The following is a 23592-nucleotide window of genomic DNA, read 5'->3' as shown; positions in this document are numbered from 1 at the left end:
CTTTTTACTACCTGTCAAGCCAGAGAGTATACACTTCCTCTGATGATGGAAGAATAGTATTCCCTGTTAGATACTCTTTGATTCTATAACGTTTCCCAGCTACCAAATATATTCAACAGATGGCAGAGCGTTCCCAATTACCTACATGCTGCTAAGAGAAAATGTCTACCGTACAAACAGACCCACCATGACATACGCCTTAGAAATTATCTGGGAATACCTATCGAAGGATAACCTAGCTACGCTAGAAAGAACAACGAATCTTAAAAAGTTTCTCTGTCGGGCAAAAAACACTACTTCGAGACTAACCTATGAAACCTATGAAACTTAGAAACCGTGCAGGCTGTGATGTAAAGTATGGATGGATGGCCATGACTGAGATACATATATGACACATTTATGACCATTTGATTTTCCAATAGGGAAAACTGAAACAATTGGTTTGTTTGCATCCAGTAGTCCGTAAATCGCTTTTAGAACAGTTCTTCACATCCTCTTCTTTATCATCCCTGATCTGTTATCCCAGAGGATTGTCAGAAAAATGATGTGGAACTTCACGGTAATGGTAGAATATTATTTGTTCGGTCATCAAATCGGAAACTGACGCAGACTGAATCACAACGAAGTCGGAATTATCAGAGGAACCAATGGTGCAAGTACTACGCTTCGTAGTAATCACAATTTGATCCGGTCGGCTTTGTAGAGTACCCGAGATTCGAAATAACACGTACATCTTACGATGGGAGGAACCTCGTTTCGTTCCTTGAACGCTGAAAATTAAAAATCAACACGCATGTAATTTACAACATCAAAAATTGGAAAGACATAGTTTCCATAATAAATGGAGAAAATTGGTTTGAAACGATATTCCTCATTTAACAGGCAGATGAGTGGTATACATCCTTGTAGAAGTATACAAGTTAGTTCTTAAGGTTTGCACACAAGGAAAATGCTCACTTTAATCAGCTTATTTAAAAGTAACGTGATAATATCGTTTTTATATAACAAGTCCGCCATTCATTTGAGAAACAAGATATCGCAGCGTTTCCCCTTTTAACTTTATTCAGCGTCATTGTTCTGTTCCAGAGTGGCGTCCGCCCCTTCAGATTAAGAGACAGCAGCAACTCAAGTGTCTTGTTACTCCAACACTTGTTACAGGAGTGGAGGAGGTGCCACAGGGCTTTGCTAATAGATTTTTGCTTGTACATCCAACAGGCCTTGGTAGGTTAATCAATGGATTACTCTCTTAATCATCATAAGAGAAATCGTTAAAAAACATTGAATTTTCAGTTATACTTGAAAAATCCCCCTTTCTTCTTCTTTCAAATCCCGTTTTTACTTTTGCCCCAACGCCATTTTTATAAAGCTTTACATGGCGGGTTTAAAGTATAGCGGTACGGCGTACATAGATATACCCGATGCCCCCTTTCGCTCACGTTGCCAGAAAATATTGGATGTAACTTAAGGGCTCTTCTGTCTGTCGAACAGACAGTTTAAATATAAACACTATACTACAACACATCTGTAAAAATCCTTATTAAAGGTGGGATAAAAATACACACTATTAAACAAAGAATCACATGTTCCGTTCTTAAATGAACATCATCAGGTTCTATCAAGTCACACTCAAATATTTAGAAATAATATTTATGTTTATTCCTGTTTAATATTTTAGTAAATTATACTCTAGAACTTATCTTAATAATGTCCTGATTTGAATCCACTTCAGTATTACGTTGCTTTTAGTAAACTTTTCAATGTACAGGTTAGAGTTCATTTTAGAGTTATTATAAATTGCCATGTTTAGTTCTACTTATATTATAATTATATTAAGGTTAGTTTCAGAGTTACTGTTTTCCTTATCGGGTGATTTGGCAGCGAGGTTAGGGGCGCACATTTTTGAGGTTACATCAGTGGGATAGTGGGTTCGAACCCATTTTCCGCAGCCCTGGACAGTGAGGTACAGAAAAATGCTGGGCTGTACCTCAGTTAAGGCCACGGGCGCTTCTTTACTATTCCTACGCCTTTCCTATCGCATTGTCGCCGTAAAACCTGTGTGTGTCGGTGCGACGTAAAACAAATTGTAAAACAAAATGTTTATGCTAGACGATGCCAAAATATAAATACTATATGCCAGAAAACAGAATCTTAATGAGGCTCATAGTTCAAGTTTCATTATGATACAGGTTCTCCACCAATCAGAGTTCAGATTTTCAGTATGATACAACTGTTTGACTAATTAAGTGAGGATAGCATTGCACCTGGGCTCAAACCACTAGCTTCGCACTTGTTTCCAAAGTCAAACATGTCGGACACAGATATTAACATCAATGCACCTTCCACATCCAATATTCCACAGCCACACGACACATTCCCGCAAATTCACTTCGCCAACTCTACAATAAACAATTGTATTTGAAATAAAGCTAGGTTATGATAAGCTTCTATCAAAGCTTTGAAAACATATGACATTGTCAAGGTCTCTGGTCCTCTCACGGAAAATCAATAACCCAGCGTATGCGATCTGTTCAGTAAACTCAACTGTCAAGTGACATCTAGGCAGAAATTTATGAATATTTAAAAAGAGAGTTATAATTATCGTCGAACATAAACAATCGTATGCAACTCACCTATTATGGTAATTAAGACACTCGTATGTAAATTATAAAACTCGCTTCACTCGTTTTATAAACATCCTCGTGTCTTAATTATTGCCATTATAGGCTTGTTTATAACCCATTCTTCTTTCCATTTGACGACCGGAAACAATGTAACATGCAACATTCATACACTCAAGTGATATATACCTTCTCGTTGCTGACATACTGAATTTTAGGCGCTTACATGTGAGACCAATTCTGTATTAGAGATACTTGAATCCAGTCATTTAATTTAATGCTTATTCGTAAACTACAGTTTTACTTTCTCATACCGTAAGCAAAGCAATAAAGCGTGATTTACTGCTGCTAACATGAAAGTATGCGACGTAGAATTAGCTGGGTGTAAAGCAGCTCAACCTGCTGCAACTCTCAGAGTCTGTCCCTGTGACTTCTTGGTAGTCACGCACTGACGGGGGAATGCAGGCGGAAACTAGTAGGCAACCTATGTTAGTGTTGTATGTGAGGAAGTGTGTGCTGCTTTAGTTATTTGAGTGTAGGGTTAGAATAGGTGCTTTGGTACTCGAGTTAGGTACTATCTAAGCATTTCCCAATTATAACGCGGGAACCAAGTGGAATTGCCACATTGACAACGGCCGGTGTAGGCGTCCAGATTTGAACTCTAGGTCTATGAGCATTACGGTGTATAAATTACTTAACCAATGAAGTAAGAAAACTGCTCTATACTTTTCCATTCACAACACATAAGTAGTACCTGTACTCGCTACTGGACTATGCCCCCTAGGACTTAGGTTGTAAAACATTCCTTAAATAATATCTCTCTTATTAATCCTCCTATCGAAAAACTGTACATGATAAAACATTTAAACATATATTTCCAGTAAAGGTCGTAGATTTCCATTAAGGTTAGTCATGAATATTTTGCGGGAGAGTAAGAACGATTGTTTTGGTCTTCCTATAAACCGCCGGTCAATTCAGGGATTTTGAAATAGCATGAAAATTGAAAGCTACCTTTGGATAGATTCATTATAGGTATGAAGTGCGGTTGAAATATGTCCACCTGTTTTTCAATTATAAGAAATCAGTTCTACGCGTGCCCTTTTTGCATTATGTCTACTGGGACTTAGACTGTAAAACATTCAATTAATACTGTCTTCCTTATTCATCTTCCTATCGGAAAATTGTACATGATAAAGTTTTAAAAACTAATTTCCATTAAAGTTGGTCATGAATAGTTTGTGGGAGAGGAAAATCACTGTTTTGGTCTTCCAATAAACTCCTGATTCATTCAGGAATTTTGAAATTATATTGACACTAAAACCTATCTATGGATAGGAGGATTCTAGCTACGAAGTTTGGTCGAAATATCTGCAGTAGTTTTTCATTTATATGAGATCAAACAGACAGAGGTCAAGAATTAAAAATCTGTAGATGGTCATAAGTGCACCTGAAAAGGATAGTTATAAGATATTTTCGCCAATATAATCTATATACAGAGAAAGGCAATTTTTATTCCTTAATTATAGGGAAAAGTACGAGCTGGAATATGTAGGAGTAATCGGACTTACGGTTAGTGTATATGGCAATATAACATCCAGATCCGCTAACATTTGCTGTGATTTCATGATCATCAGTCCAGTGCCATCTAGTGGAACCCCGAGACAACCTGGAAATAAAGAAAGGAACATTTCTCAGTTATAAGAAATCAACTCTTGCATTATGTCCACTAGGACTTAGACTGTAAAACATTCCGTTAATATTATCTCCCTTATTAGTCTTCATGGATTTATGTTATGAATAGATACCAGATTTTTAGGCAGCAAGAGGTTAGAATGCCAAATAATTTGGTCACTAAGAGTTCTATTACAAGGAGCGAACTCACTAGCTGCTAGTAAACTGTGAACAATCTGCGAGAAGAGTTGAAAGCTGGGCTACTTTACTCGCTGATTGTTAGCTAATGAACTAGCTGCGAGTGTCCCTGTGGTTCCTTGTTTCAGTGTCTACGACACTATTCTGAGATTTTACTGTACCCATTCTGATGATTTACTGCAGATAGTAGATATAATGCTAAAGAAGCCCTATACGAAAAAGAGAATGTGAATCCCAGTAGCCCCCAATTAACTGTTATTCATTAAGTTAATTATAAAGCCGTTGGAAAATATCACCTCACAAGTTTGTGTTGCATTACTGCGGGTTAGACGGTAAGAAATTCCACAACATTATTTACTTTCCACTTAATTGTTTAACGCTAGAACACCTAGAAAAGTTCAGAAAATGAAAGAATAAACAACAAATTCGCTAGCTAGTTGGGTACTGAGCGAGTCCGCTTCTAAACTCGCCGGCTAGTAGCTAGTAATCTCGCTCAATGTAATTGCTCTACCATAATGTAACGACAGTGACATCAATTCTAGGGGTTCTGTTAGAACGTACCCCCTACTGTTTACGTAAATCTCATGGCATAACACTTGTGCAAGTTAGACTGTAATTCAGAAAATTTGTATTTTAATGTATTACTAGCGGGAAATTCAGGCCCTATTTACGAAGCGATGCGTATTTAATTTACATCACACATTATTAGCTAACAATACAAACACAATTATGGATCCTCGGTTGAAACTAAAAACAAGACAGCTGGATAATGTAATATTTCAATTAACGTTTCATTTATTTTCTATAAATATGAATGTTATTTGTAGGCTTGCGGTAATTACCCTACAGTTCAATGAGTGGATTAACCCACAGAGGTGTTGTTTGTATGTGAAGTGCAGTTATTCCAAGATAAGTATATCGTATTTATTTATTTCCAATGAGCTTATTTTCCAGCCAACTTTATTCTACGGAATTCGGGAGCACATTAACATTTAAATAAATAATAGTTCATGGCTTCCGGGGAAGCGCGCACACACACACACATACACACACCCGACCCAGCTGGGAAACGAACCCTTGGACCAAAGGCCAGTCATTGTGCCGGCCGCCACCAAATAAGTCGCACGTGATATGTATTACTCTGCTGTCTGGTAGAATAAAACGAAATTTTAAAATTGTTCTGCAGGTAGCCTAGATGGCACGAAAATACAATGTCTGCACACGGTAGCTGAGGTCATATTATTATTATTATTATTATTATTATTATTATTATCATTATTATTGTTACCAAGTTTTTGTGGTAGGTAGAGGTGAAAGAAGGTGCGGGTGGTGAACAGGTCTCAGGCTACGAAGTTAAAATTAATTTAAAATTTAACAAGGTTATATTTTCTTTTCAAAATGCAGAAATAACAAAAATGGCAGGTACAGAGTAGCAAGGCAACAAAAGTACAATTACAGTATTTACAGGTTTTGGGCTTCGAGCCCCGAACTCACAATTCTTGGGCAACTAGCCCAACTTTACCCCAAAACAAGATTTAACAGAGGGGCAGAATACCCCATTCATGCCCAGGAGCACTTGCTCTAAATTACACAGAAAAGCCTCCTCGAGGCATACAACACTCAATTTTCGAGAAAGAGCCACTCGCTCTCAACTTTAAGCCTATCAAAGGCCACACCAAACTCCACCTTCAAGTTGTCCTCTAAGGACATAGACACAGGGGTAAAATACCCAACCTACTGAGGCCTATTAAGTGAGAAAAAGGTTAATTACATGACCTCTAAAATAACAGTTTGAGAGGAGGCGATCTGCACTCCTAATACATTTGGTTTAAAAACTAATCTGGCTCTAGGCCGCAAATGCAAGGGCTAATCCCATACTACGGAGGTGACTTTAGAAAAGAACAATTTACATTACATTAAGGAAGAATCGGTTGTGAGAAATAAGTTCACCTCAAAACAATATGAGAGGGAGCTCGAGAGGCTTAAGCACTGTCTATCCCAATACGTAGCTTAAAAGAGAATAGATACTAAGAGTCTTTACATTTTAGGGAAAGGTTACATGGTGAAAAAGCTTCGGACCCGCCCCGAGAGTTAAACTGCTGAGCTAGCAAGAAAAGAAGTTATTAAACGGCCATTACCTGGTTGTTGAACTGCTGCCCGAAGAAAGAGGCGCTTCCCGCCCCCTGCTATGTACTTTACACACTGAAAGATGGTAGAGAAGTGGCACAGAGACCCTAAAATCAGCAGTTTATATACTCTCGCGGAAAGTTCGAGGCGTTTGAGGAAAGAAAACACCCACCCACAATCATTTTATTGGTTAGGGTTAAGCAGCATATCCAATTTGAAGAAGAAACCCTTTATTGGTCGTAAATTAATTAAAGAAATTCGGGATTCGCTAAATTCAAAACAAGGGGAAAGAAAGGGTTATACAGCCAACTTAAACAATACCAGAAAGAAATTTAACAAGAAACAAACTTTTGAAATAAAAATTTCTCCAAAAAACAGTTCTTTCACCTTGCACTAGGGTGCACTACTGTAGTTCTTCAGTAGTGTCCTCTAGAAGAGAAAGTTCACACTTCTTACTACAAGCAAAACAAAAATACGTCGAAAACAACCCAGTTCAGAAACTATAAGATTTCCAAGTAGTGACATCTTCTGAGAAACTTGAAAATTAACACCTTAAATAAAGTTCAGACTTCCTCCAGTCGCGGAGTTTCAACAGGCGCAAAATTTGAATTAGCGGCGTGGAGGTGTACCGCCCGGTACAATTATTATTATTTACAAGTGAACTGACCACTTAATATCACGCTAGAACCTCATTTCTTCCTCTCTGTGTGGAGTTTCCTCTGTGTCATGTATTCGCTGGCTGCTTCTGTTGTTATTCTGTCCAGACACTTCCGGTCTTCTTTAGATGTATCGGCATTTTGTGTTTGTGCGAGAAACAATGTTGCTCTCTGCAACAGAAGCCTGACTGTTTCCATAGTTTCATTCGTGAAGTATTACGTTTCCTTTCGCCCACTTCCTTCTTCAAGAAATCCTGCTACCTCTTTCGGCTTTGAACCCGTAATCTTGGTATACGGACGGAGACAGTCTATCACTGACCACAGAGTGTGCAATAATAATAACATACACTATCATTACATACATTATGTCTTTCAGCGTTCAGCCTGCAAGCCTCAGTATATTTACTAATCGCCGCCTCAATACTCTACTTGTAACTAGTTCTAAAGCCTCGTTTAGTCTTACACTTGTTATCTTTAAATCGTTGGAAACTGAGTATAACCACCGTCGTCTTGGTCTACCTCTACTTCTCTTACCCTCCATAACAGAGTAGATTATTCTCCTAGGTAACCTATTCTTCGCCATTCGCCTCAAATGACCCCAACCACCAAAGTCTGTTTATGCTTACAGCTTCATCCATCGAGTTCATTCCTAACTTAGGCTTTATATCCTCATTCCGAGTACCCTTCTGGCACTGTTCCCACCTGTTTGTAGCAGCAATTATTCTCACTACATTCATTTCTGTTACTTCTAACTTAGGAATAAGATATCCCGAGTCCACCCACCTATCGCTCCCATAAAACAAAGTTGCTCGGAAAACTGACCGATATAGAGCTAGTTTCGTCCGGGAGCTGACTTCCTTCTTACACAATACCGGTGATCACATCTGCGAGCTCACTGCATTAGCTTTACTGAAACTTGATTCAATCATACTTACTATATTCCCATCCTGGGAGAACACACATCCTAAATACCTGAAATTATCTGCCTGTTCTAGCTTTGTTTTCCCAATGTAACACTCATTGTATCTACTTTCAAGTTCCCTGCAGGCTTTCGGCACAATCTGCCATTATGACCAAGTCGTCAGCTTAGGCCAGACTGCTTATTACAATTCCAGCCAACTGAATCTCTCCCTGCCACTTTATATCCTTCAGCAGATGATCTATGTAAACTACGAACAATAAACGTGAAAGAGGACAGCCTTGTCTAAACCCCTGTAAGTACCTTAAACCAAAAACTCGTGTCAATTCTCACTGCAGCCCGATTGTCAACATTGTAAATAATAATAATAATAATAATAATAATAATAATAATAATAATAATAATAATAATAATAATAATAATAATAATAATAATAATAATACATTTGCCAGGCTGAGTAGCCCGGACGATAGATCGCTGGCATTCTGAGGCCAATTTGGCAGGCTCGATCCTGATTCTGTCCGGTGGTATTTGAAGGTGCTGAAATACGTCATCCTCGTCTCTGTAGATTTACTGGCACGTTAAAGAACTCCTGCGGGACAAAATTCCCGCACCTCAATGACTCCGGTATCCGTTAAGGTAGTAAGGTAGTTAGTGGGACGTAAAAGCAATATTAGTATTGTGAGGAAAGCAACGGGGAAACTACCTCTCTCCTCATTTCCCTAGTGCGGCTCTTCAGTGACACCTAGGCTAACTATGACAGCTGTTGGTGGAGCTGTACAGGATCAGACCAGCCTTCGGGGTGAATACCCAACATACAACATTGTCATATTTCAAACTGTTTTCTGAGATGTTAAGGTGCAGGAAATTTGTCGCGGTGGAATTATTTTCGATTCTGGTAAATTTACCAGTACGAGGCTAACGTTTCTGAGCACCTTCAAATAGCGCCGGGCAGATGTCGTCTGAGCATTCATTAAACTTCCATTTGAAGCATTAAACTTCCATACAAAGAAAAGCCACTAAAATAATTTAGTTCTATTTCACCATACGGGGTCAGGAATGAGGTCAAAGGAAATTACAAGGGATGTTTTACGGTCGGACGCCCTTCCTGACTCCAACGTCAGCTGAGGAGCTTATTAAGATGGAATGAATGGTGATGAATGCGTAAATAGGTGCAGGGAATTGGGTCTGGCCTATAAATAGGAACTATCCTAGCATTTGCTTGGAAGTGAAAATGAGAGACTGTAGGAAACCTTTCTCAAGACATGCCAACGGCGGGGTTCGAACCTACTCGTCCCCTGAAACAGAGCTTGGGTCAGTAATTTGGCACGGCAGAATAGAGGAGAATTATTGATTTTATAAAAATAAACTTATTAATATATAATGGCAACAACTCTTCCATTTCTATCCGTATGTCGTGAAATATTCCTTGTTGTTCTTTGAGTCACCAGTCCATAGACTGGTTTGATGCAGCCCTCCATGTCACCCTTTCCTGTGCCTATCTTTTCATTTCTACGTAACTGCTGCATCTTCCATGTGCTCTAACCTGCTTGTCATATTCATGCCTTGGTCTAATCTACCGTCCTTAGCCATTACACTTCCCTCAAAAACCAACAGAATATGTCCTGGGTGTCTTTCTATATCTATATCTTAGGGTCTCCGTGGTTCAGGCGGCCGCATGTTGGCCACTCACATCTGGGTTCCGTGTTTCAAAACCCGGTCACTCCCTGTGAGACTTGTGCTGGACAAAGCGGAGGCGGGACAGGTTTTTCTGCGGGTACTCCGGTTTTCCCTGTCATCTTTCATTTAGCCAAATCAATCTCCTCTCACCAGTATCTCTTCATTCGTGACTCGATCTATCCATGTCACCTTCAGCAATCTTCTGTAACACCACATTTCAAAAGCTTCTTTTCTCTTTCTTCCTGAGGTAGTTATCGTCCATGTTTCACTTCCATGCAATGCCACGCTCCAGGCAAAAGTCTTCGAAAACATTTCCGTAATTCCTATATCAATGTTCGAAGTGAGCAAATTTGTTTTCTTACAAAGCTCTTCCTTGTTTGTGCTAGTCTGCATTTTATGTCCTCGCTTAATTTTGCCATTGTTATTTATTTTTCTACCCAATTGTAAATGTTCATCTACTTCTTTTTAAATTTAAAATTTTCTGCTTCATCTGACTTCGTTCAACTGCACTCCATTACTTTAGTTTTGGACTTATTCATTTTCATTTCGTACTTCTTATCTAAGACTCTCTCCAAATAATTCCGCAATTTCTCTAGAACTTCTGCAGTCTTAGATAAAGCAACAATATCATCGCCAAATCTCAGGGTATGCCCTTGGTAGCGAGATGTAGTGTTCACAATGCACTATGTTTTCCGGTATGAGCTAGAATAAATTTACATCACAGCCTGCACGGTTGCTAGGTGACACTGTCTGAACATCCATCCATACCTTACATCACAGCCTGCACGGTTGCTAGGTGACACTGTCTGAACATCCATCCATACCTTACATCACAGCCTGCACGGTTGCTAGGTGACACTGTCTGAACATCCATCCATACATTACATCACAGCCTGCACGGTTGCTAGGTGACACTGTCTGAACATCCATCCATACATTACATCACAGCCTGCACGGTTCCTAGGTGACACTGTCTGAACATCCATCCATACCTTACATCACAGCCTGCACGGTTGCTAGGTAACATTGTCTGAACATCCATCCATACATTACATCACAGCCTGCACGGTTGCTAGGTGACACTGTCTGAACATCCATCCATACATTACATCACAGCCTGCACGGTTGCTAGGTGACACTGTCTGAACATCCATCCATACCTTACATCACAGCCTGCACGGTTGCTAGGTAACATTGTCTGAACATCCATCCATACATTACATCACAGCCTGCACGGTTGCTACGTGACACTGTCTGAACATCCATCCATACCTTACATCACAGCCTGCACGGTTGCTAGGTAACATTGTCTGAACATCCATCCATACATTACATCACAGCCTGCACGGTTGCTAGGTGACACTGTCTGAACATCCATCCATACCTTACATCACAGCCTGCACGGTTGCTAGGTAACATTGTCTGAACATCCATCCATACATTACATCACAGCCTGCACGGTTGCTACGTGACACTGTCTGAACATCCATCCATACCTTACATCACAGCCTGCACGGTTGCTAGGTAACATTGTCTGAACATCAATCCATACATTACATCACAGCCTGCACGGTTGCTAGGTGACACTGTCTGACCATCCATCCATACCTTACATCACTGCCTGCACGGTTGCTAGGTGACACTGTCTGAACATCCATCCATACATTACATCACAGCCTGCACGGTTGCTAGGTGACACTGTCTGAACATCCATCCATACCTTACATCACAGCCTGCACGGTTGCTAGGTAACATTGTCTGAACATCCATCCATACATTACATCACAGCCTGCACGGTTGCTACGTGACACTGTCTGAACATCCATCCATACCTTACATCACAGCCTGCACGGTTGCTAGGTAACATTGTCTGAACATCCATCCATACCTTACATCACAGCCTGCACGGTTGCTAGGTGACACTGTCTGAACATCCATCCATACCTTACATCACTGCCTGCACGGTTGCTAGGTGACACTGTCTGAACATCCATCCATACATTACATCACAGCCTGCACGGTTGCTAGGTGACACTGTCTGAATATCCATCCATACCTTACATCACAGCCTGCACGGTTGCTAGGTAACATTGTCTGAACATCCATCTATACCTTACATCACAGCCTGCACGGTTGCTAGGTAACATTGTCTGGCCATCCATCTATACCTTACATCACAGCCTGCACGGTTGCTAGGTAACATTGTCTGAACATCCATCCATACCTTACATCACAGCCTGCACGGTTGCTAGGTAACATTGTCTGGCCATCCATCCATACCTTACATCACAGCCTGCACGGTTGCTAGGTAACATTGTCTGACCATCCATCTATACCTTACATCACAGCCTGCACGGTTGCTAGGTAACATTGTCTGACCATCCATCTATACCTTACATCACAGCCTGCACGGTTGCTAGGTAACATTGTCTGACCATCCATCTATACCTTACATCACAGCCTGCACGGTTGCTAGGTAACATTGTCTGAACATCCATCCATCCATACCTTACATCACAGCCTGCACGGTTGCTATGTTACACTTCCGTCACACATTTTCTCGCACCGCGTTACACAAATTTTCCGATGAATCCAAGCCATAAGACATATTTATTTCAAGAAACTGAATTTGCTTTGAGGGTGAAGGAATCTGAGCAAATACAGAGCTTGTGGTGTTGTTAGATATCAGAGAATCCTATTGATTTACCTTGACAATTAAGAAATTCCTCCACAAATTCCAGCCCCGCGATCCTGAAGTTCCAAGACAAAGAAGAGCAGTAATTGGATAGAATGTTGTATTTGTTCATTGGGAACACAATAAAGTCATTAGTTGTAAACAGTTGTTGTTCTTGTAGACAAACAGCGGAATGCGGCAGTATTGACCAGGCTATGTCACAGCTACATAGGAATCTGCCGAGGGTAATATTCATATTAGTTACAGATATTATGTTTTATCCCTTGCAGACACTGCCACACATGTATCCAGGTCAGAAAAGTATTTCTTTCTTGCTTCATAGTCCTCACCACACACCTTAACCCTGTAAGGGAAACTCATCTAAATCTGAAATGTTAAGGAAAGGATGGAATATGACAAATTTTGTAATTGGTTATCCAAAATCTTCACAGCTTATCTAGAGACAGTCTGAAGTTCTAGTGGCCTTCCGTTCAGGTAGCTGAGCCTGACATTCAAACTGTAAGTGGGTTAAGATTTATGGCTCGGGGACTGGATATTTCCACTGCGTAAATAAAACATTCGAATATAAATTATAGGGGCAACTGAAAGATAGGGAACACATTAAAATTGCGGTGATGAAAAACCTGATGATACTCACGACCACACGTCACATAATATTACACCGTGAAATTAAAATTATATCAAGGTATTATGTAAAGTTCTATCTTGACTTGGTTGGTATTGAGAAATAACCTTGATACTCTTACAAATGATAAACATAATCTATTCACCACTTTGATTACTTTATTATTTATCATAATGTTTGATGATAACCTGTTATCATGATTTTAGCTTTGCTGATATTCAGGTAATACAGATCCTAAGAGTATTACTTCAGAGTTACTTCAAAGTATCATACATCTCCAGTATGAGGGTTGTAGGACTTTTTATTGGAGAAAGAGGAATTACATGAAAATTCTTAGGTGAGTTCCTCAAAAGTGTGGTCATTCTCTAGAATCTATAGTGTGATTTAGCCGTCTTGGCCATTAAAGCCTGCGTTCAAATAGTCAGAAATCACCTGTATAGTACTGCATACCAAAAGGGTTAACTCCAGAAAACTCTTCATGGTTAAACAAGCATTCGGCAGCCTATCGTTGTAGGAAGTACAAACGTATCCGGGCGAAGCAGCGTACAGTTAGTAATAATATAAATAATATAAATTAGGCTGTTTTAATATAGGGCATCGCGCCACCTGTTAAACATAATAAGTGGCTTTTCATTCCTCTACTTTTCTGTTTGTAATACACCCGTCCTTCCGTGGGAGTTAAGGGTTCGTAGGTTTTGTAAATAAGGCTCGGTTAAAGTCAGTGGTGGGGCATGGACATTCGAAGTGTAACGATGCAGTTCTACTGACATTTAACGCAATGCCCTTATTATCTCAACAAATAATTGCTCAAATGACTGTGCAAGGCTAAAATATATCTCATTTAAATAAAATAGAACATCGAAATGTTAGTTTCTTGGAAGGACGTTCCGATTTTATGAAATCGTAATAACTAAACTAATACAATAATATTTGCATCGCGGCGTGGGTGGAGAATAACCTTATAAAACGAATCAAACTCTTTGTTGGCTACTATCATTATCATTCACCATCATTAAGAAATTAAATTTAATTTGAAAACTCTATCCTGATGAAATCAACATGGGACTTGCTGAAGGCTTAGTGTCGTTCATAAAATTATTTCCTTGTTATTAATTGTTCGCCCATTATAAAAAAATGAAAATCTTCAATGTCTCATTTATGTTTATCGTTCATGTATGCAAGATTTCATCTTTCAATGCCCTATTATTCTATCATTCTTCTCATGAATTGCCTAAGTGCTAGTCAACTTGACTTTCCAAATAATGATCTGTCAATCAGCATGACCATCCTTAAATGAGCGATCGTACTGTATTTAAAGACATTATAATTGGATTTAGTAATAACTCAATCGAATAAGAACAGCGTGACCCAGGAATTCACGTTCGCCATCTGAAAAAGAATACACAATACCTAGCTGATACTAACGTAATCAACAAGATCTAGAAATGATTAACGGCACCTGATCTCTCCGGAACTGTCCTCCTGAAAGAAAATCATGAAGGTCTACAATCTACAAATACCCATGCTACAAGCAACTACACAAAGAACACAACTTACACTACACCTGGTGATAATAATTTGATTAATGTGACACTCTACAACATCCATATTGTTATTATTTAATGCTGAAGACCCATTGTCAATGATCATTCGTTCAAAATATTCGGTATCCGTACCACATAATGTCGCAAAATAATGTCTCGATGATCGTATACCGATCTCCATTCATAACCTTCGGACATGTTACACAACAACATTAATGAAAACCTTACTGCTTGCCTATCTCGAAATCTCTTAATTTGTACGATGAACGCTTAAATCCACTTCTCAATCATGAGTTCATTGAAAACCACGTAAGTTACTAATGACGCTTCCATAATACCTATTCTCAACGAACCATTTACTATAACAACTTCATTCACCATTAAAACACTTTATCCGTATATCATTCACCATACTTCAAGCGCACCATACTTATTCACAATACTTACCCCAAGAAATACACAAACACCTATCCAAAGAATATTACCATCATTAAGGCATATCACAATCATCACGGCACTGATCTCACGAAATATTCTCAACTGTACAATGTACGCACATGATATTATCACACAAGAAGACCTTCTTAAGGTAGACATTAAATCACATCACCTCACGAAAATATTTGTGCAGTGCTAGTATGATTCAAATTATGAAGACAACGCCTCATCACATTCACAGTAATCATAAAGAATTCCGGCTAACTCACGACAAAATTGCGTATTCTACGAACTGAATCTCGCATAGGACAAATAATCTCAATACCTTCATCGAACTTAAGGGGAGTACGTACTGCCTATGCTGACAATGGTAATTTCTCCATTTTTAGGTACGCTCAGGTAAAAGGTCCTTTGTCCTACAGATTTGAAACTTTATAGTGTTATTGTATGAACTTTGTTCTTTACAGTGCTGTCTTTAGTTTTAGGATTAGATGCATGGTTATTTTTTGGGAATTTTTTTCCATATTTAAAAAATGTTCATGAAAAATTTGAGTAATACTTTTTTCTGGTCTCATATATTAACATATCTAAAATAACCTGTTAGCTTTACAGAGAGAAGGTGTGGAAGTATCACAGATAATTTCAGATTTCTACCTTTTATAGTTGTTTGACTGAGTGTACCTATATAAGGAAAAAAAAGGAGAGATAATTTCCCATATTAAGTGATAAAACAGCATCATGTACTCCTAATTTTAAGGTTTTATATCCAACAAAAATATTTTTAGGTACCGGTACACGGCTCCAAATAACACAGTTAAAAGACTCGTTTACATTTTGGGTTTTCCAATGCAAACATTTCTTCAATTAATCGGGATGGGCAAGATCCTTATAAATGGGCTTAATCGGAAGCATCACTCCTCCTGGAAGTCCATGGAGTTTGTAGGTTTCTTTGTCTATATTATACGTGCACCAAGAACCATGACAAGCAACTTAGTAACCCGAAATAATAAGCTAACATTAAAACCTTGAAGAAAAATCTAGCCTAATATTGCTATAACTTGAAGTTGGATTAAAGAGATTACCTGTAATAAACTGTGAAGATGGATTAAACGTATTCAGATCCTAGATATTATATGTACATCATACGGTATAATTATGTCTTGGAAAACTTCATGTTAGTTTGTTCTCTTTTTCTGTCTAATCGTGGACAAGTTTCGGTACAGATGCCGTTTGTGCTATTTTGGATATTTGTTGCTGTGGGCAACTTTTCTTCATACGAGTTCGACTGATGAGAAGCTCCAACGTAGTCTATGCGGTTCACTAATGGACTTTTATTTCCTAGAACTAGAAAGTTATCAAAAAGATAAACCCAGGCTACAGTCAGAAGAGGGCGTGGTATTTGTAAATGGAAGGGGCTATGGAATATCCAAATTATGGGCACTTGTAACGCGATTTCACTGGAATAAAAAACGGTGCTCTATTGTAAACATACCAAACAATACTAAAATACATTAAAATGAAATTCACAAATGTTTGCATAAGTTGAGGTACGTACTCCCCTTAATTGTGATCACGAGTATTACTGAGCACTTGCGATGATCGCATTAGGTCACTCAAGATGTTTCAGTTAATATTACTTCATTATGAAATGAAATCATATCTACTCTACCACTATGCGTCTACAGATGGAATAAACCTACTTTCGCTAGTTGCTTTACGTCGCACCGACACAGATAGGTCTTATGGCGACGATAGGATAGGAAAGGCCTAGGAATTGGAAGGAAGCGGCCGTGGCCTTAATTAAGGTACACCCCGGCATTTGCCCGGTGTGAAAATGGGAAACCATGGAAAACCATCTTCAGGGCTGCCGACAGTGGGGCTCGAACCGGCTATCTCCCGATTACTGGATACTGGCCGCACTTAAGCGACTACAGCTATCGAGCTCGGTGATGGAATAAAGAAGATGAAATCTTGGGTGCTTATCGGTGCAGATCTCTTAACACTGCTCTCGTCTCCATTCCATTGGTCTCGGTTTGGCTTTCATCCTAGCACCATTCCGGACCTGTTAAGACACTAATCCTTTAACTCTGCATGTCGGCTCTCATCATTACATCAAGGGAATAGTCTGCATTCATTGTGAGTCCAAGGACCTGAAACTTATATAAATAGAATTAATACAGTCATATAGGCGTTATACAATTATTCCAATATTATTCCAGAAGACTCGCCTTATTTAAATATCAAATATTGGATCGTTATTCAATACAATATTACTATACTCCTAATACGTCTTTCAATATTTCCTTTAACTTCTGCTGCTCCAAATGCACCTTCTTAGGACGTTTGAATCGCTATTATGTCAACCTTCAATCTCAGTTTTTCGTACAGTACAATTGTTCATAAAACCAAAAGTTCATTAAAATTGTTACCTTAATAATATTGGTCCGCGTTTCATATCTTATGCTAAGTTCGCTACTTGGTAACTTCTCTTCCATATGTGTTTGACTTTTGAGTAAATAAGTTCCGAGATAACTCCATCTCTTCTGACTAGAAAGATGTACAAAGAAACACTTCACCATTTATTTATCTTCATGACGTATGCAGTCGATTTATTTTCCTCAGCGCCTTCTTGATCATTTAACCTATAACGTCAAGTCATGGCCCCCGCCACGTTATTGCTGGACCTGAATATCATATGGTAGACTTGCTTCTTCTTGCTATTGAGAATGAAAACCTTACTTGCTAGTCTCTGCATATATATTAAATAACATTTTATGATTGTAAACATCCGATGACCACGGGGTTCCAAGCTTATGAATCTCCGTCTTTATTTTATTTCCATCCAACTTCTTGTTTGAATGAGCAAGTTATTCCGGTTATTAGACACAATTAGACGTATTACAACTTGATCTGTGGCTGCTGGACGTATTTTACGAGTAATTCCCGTTGATCTTTCCTTGGCATGACCTTCAATGCCTCAACAGCTGACTCATATGCCATTGAATGGTTATAGTAAGCAGACAGAGACTCGGAAGTAACTTCAGATAAATGTGGTTGTCCGAACAAAGTGCCTACACATTCCTGTGATAGTCACTGCCTACAAATGAACACTCGTTTACAAAAGATCACTTTGTGGGTTGTTACATGAAACTATAGTAGCACAATTCAACAAATAAATGGATTACTAGTAATAAATCATAGATTAGTACGACAAATTACCAGTGGGGACACGCATTATTTAGCGTATTTGCCTGCATTGAAACTGTCAAAACACATCATCCCTGCTGATACAGTCCATTTAGCTATCATAGGCCGATTACTATGAGCCTTGAAGTGTAGTTTGTTTATAGATTAATAGGCATGCCAAATTAAGTGCTCGTGAGAGTTAATGGGATAGGAAGACTGAGGTCATCAGCTCCATTAAGTTACTATCCTTGTATGAATTTTTAATAAGCCAGCAAGTGATCAAGCTTGATGTCTTACGTGTCTTGATTTTGAGCCTAGCTATAGGACAAGTTAATCCTCCGTAGCTCAAGTGGCAGTGCACCGGCTTGTCACCACTGGGTTCCGTGGTTCAAATTCCGGTTACTCCATTTGAGGACTTTGCTGGACAATACGGACGTGGGGCAGGTTTTTCTCCGGGCACTCCGATTTTCCGTATCATCTTTCGTTCCAGCAACATTCTCCAATATCATTTTCATTTCATCTGTCAATCATTGCCTCAGAGGAGTGTAACAGGCTTCGGCAGCCGGCAAAATTCCTACCCTTGCCGTTACAGAGGGTGATCCACTCGAGTGACTGGAAACATGCTGTGAAATTGCATTTCTATAGGAGTAGTTGTACGTGCATTGGAAAGCTAAATAAAATGTAGAGACAAAATTCACTTATGTGCAAAATTTTGTATAAAACTTAGAAGAACTTGGTCTGTTAAGAAGGAAGCCGTATTTTCCAGTGTCAACCCAGTCATACTTAACCCCGAAGGTCTTCAGTCTATCGAACACACAAGTTAAATTTAAATATTACACTACGACATACCTCTAGGAAACACATTATCCAAACAAGGATTTAAAATACACACTATCAAACTAAGAATGACATGCTTCCTTCTTGAAAGGACATCATCAGATCACATCTTCAAGTCACACTCAATATTTGGAAATATTTCTGTTTATTTCTGTCCAGACATCTATGAATTTGGATTTTGTAATTTATCTTAATGACATCCTGCCTTATTTAAACCCCAGAATATAATGCGTGTCGTTTGAAAAACCGTTGCTCTTTCACTGGCTCGAGTCCAACCGGCTGCTAGTTCACTGCCCTCTATTACGTCACTCCCTCCACCCTGGTCAGGTCAATGACACTATGCAACTCCCATACAGGTGCTTTACCTCTAGCTATCAATAATAATAATAATAATAATAATAATAATGGCTTGTGGCCTCCGCAGGGGCCTGGTGCAGGTCTTTCGAATTGACGCTGTAAAGGCACACCTATGAGAACTGGGCCGTATCTAAGATAAAATCTTTTGCTGAAGACGTCACAAACATTCAGCCCGCAAGCCATAGGAATTAATCAATGAAAGTTAAAATCCCCGACCCGACCTGGACCCTTTGAACCAAACGCCAGCATGCTAAACATTTAGACAGGAACACGGACATTATTATTATTATTATTATTATTATTATTATTTCTCGTATTACAATTATTTTAATTGTACAACTACGCAAGGTTTCATGGTGAATGTTTGACGCTCTTCCTATTTTATCGGTAATTTTATTTTTTTATTGTTTAGTCTTTGGAAAGTATTATTCTCAGTGATAAATGATGATCTAGTTATATGTCGGGTGGAGTGCCGAGGAACGGAACGAAAGTTCAGAGAATTTACTATAGATAAGAATATCCTAACCCACATCCAGACTTTCAGCTTCTGATCTACTTCATGGCAGAGCCCAGGGGTAACTCAATTTTCTGGTACTGGAGGTCTGCAATCACTTCTTAAACTGCTTACAACTTTTAAAACATTCTTTAAATGTTCTAAAGGAAAATAATTGTTGAGCTAAGAAGGTCCTAAATTAGCTCACTGCTACTGCTGAAACTATAATCAGTGAAAGATGTGCAATGTCCTTTTAAACTCCTCGTACATCCAGTTGTAACAGCGTTTGTATAGAAATATTGGAAGTGCGACAAAATATTGCAATACTGTCACCGAATGAATGAATGAATGTCTGTGTGAATTCAAGCAATCCATTGCTCTATTGGCATAACTTACGAACTCGGACAAATATCTAGGGATAACACTCCAGCCGTCTGCAAAATGCTTCACTACACACACAATAGAGAAAGCGGCACAAGCAATTAGAGCGATAAACGAAATAAGCTTCATCAGAACACAGCAATGGCGCTCTTCAAATCGAAAATCGTTCCAATACTTACGTATGGGATTGAAATTACATGGACACACCTGAGTGAAAATAACTTAGCAACACTGGAAAGAGTTAAAGCAACATACATCAAAAGAGCAATCGGAGTGGCAAAAACAACAAGATCCAGATTAGTCTACCTTCTCGCGCGGGAAACTTTCCTCATAGAGGATTTAAGGGCAATGTACCCCCTACCTAACACAACGGCATCGGAGAACCTACTAAGAACACTAATAAGGAAAAGAGAAGAAGTACCCACGGAATTCTATGCAACTGGGGCCATGATCGATCGTACATGGACAGCAGCAAGTTTCGAGACGAGGCACGTGTTTACAAGACTTGCAGTACATGCATTCCACCATACGACATACCACGAACCGTCAAACTCATGCAAGTGTACATTATGTGGACAGTTACGTGAACGATATCACTTAGAACTCTGCAACAAGAGGACTAGATCAACCAGAGACTATGCGACTAATGGTGCAAGCGTTAAATTGGTATAACACCTTTCACTAATGTATGGCTATTTTGCTGCAATACATGTTTTAATAACTTACGAAGATTAAAGTTCACAAGTTAAATAGTCTTCCAGAGGCAAGAAAGCTAACGTTAGTACAAAGCCACAATAAAGGAAATCTACAGTAGTTGATTTTTAGCAAGGAGTCACTAATTTTATACGTGTTAGCGAAGAAAAGCCCTTTAGAGGTGCATAACATTTGACGTTATAATGTAGTGTACTAATTCAAAATATCTACCTTATCCTCTCAATACTGATTTATTATGTTAGCTATAATAATAATAATAATAATAATAATAATAATAATAATAATAATAATAATAATAATAATAATAATAATAATAAAGTGAACAACTGCATTCTGTAAGAAGAAAATCACCACCCGGATGAAACTATCTTTAACCGGTTTGTTTCAGATCAAGCTTACTTTACGAGAGTAAAAGCTGGGTGTGCTCACGATATCTTATTCATAAATAAGAAGTAATCCATATGACGAGAGAGAGAGAATAATCGCTGGTACAAACAGATGGAACAATGGCAGGAAGGTGCAGGCAATTAGGAGATAAAGGCTAAGTTAGGACTGAACTTGATGGATGAGGCTGTACATATAAACTAGCTTCGGTGTTGGGGTCATGTGAGGCGAATGGGGGAGAATGGGTTACCTAGGAGAATAATGGACTCTGTTATGGAGGGTAAGAGAAGTAGAGGGAGACCAAGACGTTGATGGTTTTATAATACGATTTACAGTAATAATAAGGGGTATAGAATCAAACGTGGCCACATAACTAGTTACAGAGGATTGTGGCGGCGTTTAATAAATTCACAGAGGCTTGCTGAAAGGCATAACGGTCTAAAATTAAATTGTATGTTGTGTGTATATATGTTCATATAAAGAAGCGTACGGTAATAGTATTCTGTCGCTATTAAGAGGTATTTGAAGTTCGAAAATTTAAAAAATATGGAGGTATTGTATTAGTTCAAGGTTTTTAGAGTTTCGCTACTGTGTTTTCATGGTATTGAGTTGGTAAGCCTGGAAATCTACCTCAACTGCATGTACTTGTTATTCTTATTCTTCATATTAGTATTGATGATGGTAGTGATTGTTGTTTAAAGGGCCCAACAGCTAGGTCATCGGCCCCTAACGGTACGAGGTGTAACGAAGTGATACGATAATGAAAACTTCAAAATATGTACACTGATTATAATCTAAAACGAATGGTGATGAAAAAATGATCATGAATCCAAAACAATAAATGGGTCCAATTTTTATATATATGTATATTTTAGACTTCTTTAACTGATATATTTTTCTTATTTTTCTGATTACCTCCCTGTTTTTATTGTATTTTTTGTTTAAGGACGACACACACACCCAGTTCCAGGGCCAGTGGAAATAACCAATTAATGTTAAAATCCCCGACCCGGCCGGGAATCGAACCCGGGGCCCCGTGAACTAAACGTCATCACGCTAACCATTTAGCCATGGAGCCGGTCGTAACCTCAGTGCCGCTATCTTGACGGGGTTAAACCTCACTGTTGCCACCTTATGCACGTGGTGGCGGGCAATTTGAAAAATTCCACGTGCTTTTTGACAGCTGTCATCCGCCATCTTGCATCGCTAACCTCAGTGCTGCCATCTTGACGGGAAAAAATCCTCATGATGCCACCTTAGGCACGTGGGCACGAAATTTGAAATTCCACGGCTCTTATCTCAGGCTAACTTAAGTAAATGGTTATGCTTTATTGACTTCGGGGGATTATAGCGGGGGGTTTAAAGAGGTCGAAAATCCAGGTCACTTGTTCCTCAAAAAGCAGACTCATTGTGTTCCTCCTAATACAATACTGATTTCAGGTAACGAAGACTCATAGTGTTTCTCACACAATGGTAACACTCACCGGTAATGCAGACCCATTCTGAACACAGTGTAGCCAACACACTCGGCGCTGGTCTGTCCAGCCGAGCACTTGCACGCCTGCCTTAATGGCATACACATGATGGTACTAATCACAAGCAACGCTCAGACCCGTGGTATTCCTCACATAATGGTGATGCTCCTAGGTAACCTACCCCCATGGTGTACCTCACGTAATGATACCAATCACAAGTAGTCTTATAGTTCCAAGTCCATCATCCCTCAATAGCTCCTTTTAGAGGAATTCTTCATCTGCGTCACCATCCACGGGGTTATTATTATTGTTATTATTATTATTATTATTATTATTAATGCAATTAAGTAACAATGTTTTCAACAATGGTCATACAATATAAATTATAAGAATAATCCAGTCAGTAACTGAAATAGTGGAAAGCAAAGTGACATTCTACCAATATTTATAATAATCTTTTTCCATTCTGAGAAACTCATCAACACAGTAGTTTTATCATTAAAATCGCATTATCCATGCTGTGTCTTACGTCTCTTCTTGGTTAATTACACTCCACATAATTACCAAGAACATATGCAATCAGAGAGAGAGCTG

General features: G+C 38.9%; 1 protein-coding gene and 1 long non-coding RNA gene across 2 annotated transcripts in view; one reads left to right on the top strand and one right to left on the bottom strand.

Moving 5' to 3' along the window:
* The window catches only part of LOC137502999 (uncharacterized), a 755060-nt gene extending 750784 nt beyond the window's left edge, over positions 1 to 4276 (bottom strand). The window contains exon 1 of the long non-coding RNA XR_011018975.1: positions 4187 to 4276. This is a non-coding gene — a long non-coding RNA (uncharacterized lncRNA). The remainder of the gene's footprint in view (positions 1 to 4186) is intronic.
* LOC136885413 (roundabout homolog 3) overlaps positions 1 to 23592 on the top strand; it is a 301768-nt gene that overhangs the window by 71089 nt on the left and 207087 nt on the right. The gene's annotated exons all lie outside the window — the stretch shown is intronic.

Source organism: Anabrus simplex, chromosome 14 (genome assembly GCF_040414725.1).
Source record: "Anabrus simplex isolate iqAnaSimp1 chromosome 14, ASM4041472v1, whole genome shotgun sequence".
Classification (NCBI taxonomy): Eukaryota; Metazoa; Arthropoda; class Insecta; order Orthoptera; family Tettigoniidae; genus Anabrus; species Anabrus simplex.
Note: the sequence above shows the minus strand (reverse complement) of the source record. Positions and strands in the feature narration are given on the sequence as shown.